This window comes from Rhinopithecus roxellana, chromosome 2 (assembly GCF_007565055.1).
Source record: "Rhinopithecus roxellana isolate Shanxi Qingling chromosome 2, ASM756505v1, whole genome shotgun sequence".
Classification (NCBI taxonomy): domain Eukaryota; kingdom Metazoa; phylum Chordata; class Mammalia; order Primates; family Cercopithecidae; genus Rhinopithecus; species Rhinopithecus roxellana.
The window spans coordinates 45,124,206-45,126,700 of NC_044550.1; the positions used below are offsets into that span (position 1 = coordinate 45,124,206).

The 2,495-nt window shown below is 44.9% G+C and overlaps 1 pseudogene across 1 annotated transcript; it reads left to right on the forward strand.

Annotated features, from left to right (window-relative positions):
• The first annotated feature begins 1,551 nt into the window (after nucleotides 1-1,551).
• On the forward strand, nucleotides 1,552-1,917 carry LOC115895460 (annotated as a pseudogene). The gene has a single exon (XR_004055629.1). The product of XR_004055629.1 is annotated as a 60S ribosomal protein L39 pseudogene (transcript).
• The last annotated feature ends 578 nt before the right edge of the window (nucleotides 1,918-2,495 follow it).

A 2,495-nucleotide genomic window follows, 5' to 3' on the forward strand; every position in this document is an offset into this window, starting at 1 on the left:
CATCAGCTGCCAGCAGCCAGGCCAGCCAGAGGGGAGGTGTCCTGTACCCCACACCACCACCCCTCACAGTTGGAGGGGCACTCAGCACAGATGCAGATCACACAGGCTCAGACACTCACCAGCTAAGCTCCAAGGCCTCTCCAGAACAAGGATGAATGAAGACAACTCCGAATGAGAGGACACAGGCCTGGTGTTCAGCCCAGGAGATAAGCCGGCTCAGAGCGTGGAGGAGGGTGGTCACAGTCAGAGAGCAGGGACTCTCTCAGACAGCTGTTTCCTGCTGGGATCTGCTTCAGAGAGGCTGGAGTGCCACCCCACACACCCCTTCCAGGGACTGCTGTCTCGACTGCTGTCTCCAGGCAGTTTTTACCTCATAACCCTTCAGATTCAAGCCCAGGGATTGGAACTATGATTTCTGATTCTATGGACTTGGGATTCCCGAGGCCTGGATCTTGCTGGTGAGACCTCTCTGGCCTTCGCTTCCAAGGACTTCCAGCTCCAGCTGGATTCGTGTGATTGGGTTCTCCTTGGCTCCATAACCTCAGGGTCTCTGGCTCTCCACACCTCTGCTCGTGCATTACTAAAAGAAGCCTATAGACAACTTTCCCAGATTGTGGGTGAGAGAAACAGCTGAGAAATATCTTGCGTATGCTGAGGATAAACACAGCCATTCCCTCTCAGTGGAAATCTTTGTTCTAGTTCTCCTTTGATGCCAAGGGAGTAGGCAGGTATTGAGAACTCTGATGAGAGGCCTCCACGTTCTTGCCAATGCTAGTTCTTCACTTGCTGACAGGCTTACGATTCCCTCTGCTGTAGAGACCAACCCTGGATTTAGCCTGCTGTTCTCTCCCACATCAGGCCTCCTGGTCCTACAGATGGGCACATCGTGGATCATGGTCTTCAGCCTCAGCAGGACCTCTGTGCTCCCCGGGGCCCTTTTCAGCACTAGTGCCCCTGATTTCCCACAGTCCTTTAAAAGGTGCCTCCCCTTAGGCCATGATGTGACCTCACTTTCTTTATCCCGGAAAGAATAGTCATCAGAGGAGATGTCTGCAGTCCCGCTGCACCCCCAAGCCTCCTCATTTCCCCTCCATCCCAGAGATCTATCTAAGGAGCCCCTCTTCCTATCTAAGGCACATATGCTCTGCCTCTTCAGGAAAGTCAACTATTATTTATGTCTCCCTCCTATACCACCAATGTTAATTAGCCTTCTGCACAGAAACAAAGCCAATAGGATGGATGGATAGGTAGATGATAGATAGATAGATAGATAGATAGATAGATAGATAGATAGATAGGTAAGAGATGATAGATACATACATAGATAAGAAATAGATAAAACAGATAGATACAAAAGACATATAGATTTATAGATTGGATAGAAGATAGAAAGATCATAGATAGATAGATAGATAAATGGATAGATAAGAAAGATGATTGATAGATGGATAGATAGATTAGATAGATGGATGAATGGATAGATTAATAAGAAAGATAGATGATATCAAAACAGATAAGAAAGATGATAGATTACTCTTTTCCTTTCTCAGCCACCGTGGTGTGTTCTTGCCTCCGCTTCTCGCCATGTCTTCTCACAACACTTTCAGGATTAAGCGATTCCTGGCCAAGAAACAAAAGCAAAACCGTCCCATTCCCCAGTGGATTTGGATGAAAACTGGAAATAAAATCAGGTACAACTCCAAAAGGAGACATTGGAGAAGAACCAAGCTGGGTCTACAAGGAATTGCACATGAGATGGCACACATATTTGTGCTGTCTGAAGGTCACGATCACATTACCATATCAAACTGAAAATGTCACCACTATCTGGAGAGTTCGACATGTTTTCCTCTCTGAATCTATTATGAATGCGTTGGTTGGCTGGGTTCAGTAATAAATATGTGAGGCCTTTCATTTCAAAAAAAAAAAAGGAGGATGATAGATTAGATATATGGATAGATGATAGATAGGTAGGTAGATGAATAGGTAGATAGATGGGTAGATGGATGAATGGATGGATAGATAGATAGATAGATAGATAGATAGATAGATAGATAAACAGATTTTAAGGAATTGGCTTATGTGATTGTGGGGCTGGCATGTCTAAATTCTGCAGGGCAGCTCAGCAGTCTGGAAACCCTGGGAAGACTTGATGTTGTAGCTCAAGTCTGAAGGCAGTCTGGAGACAGAATATCCTCTTGCTTGAGGGACCTTAGTCTTTTCCTCTTAAGGCTTCAGCTAATTGGAGGAGGCCCACTGACGTGAGAGACAATCATCTGCTTTATTCAAAATCTACTGTTTCAAATACTCATCTCATCTTTAAAATACTGTCACAGCAATGTCCAGACTGGTGTTTGCCCAAATAGCTGGGCACTGTGGCCAAGCGAAGTTGACACATGAAATTAACCAATTACAGCAGTTATAACTGTGGTCAAGAGCTCTTACATGTTTACTAAGTGTTAGTGTTTGTGCTAAATTAATCACATACAGTTTCT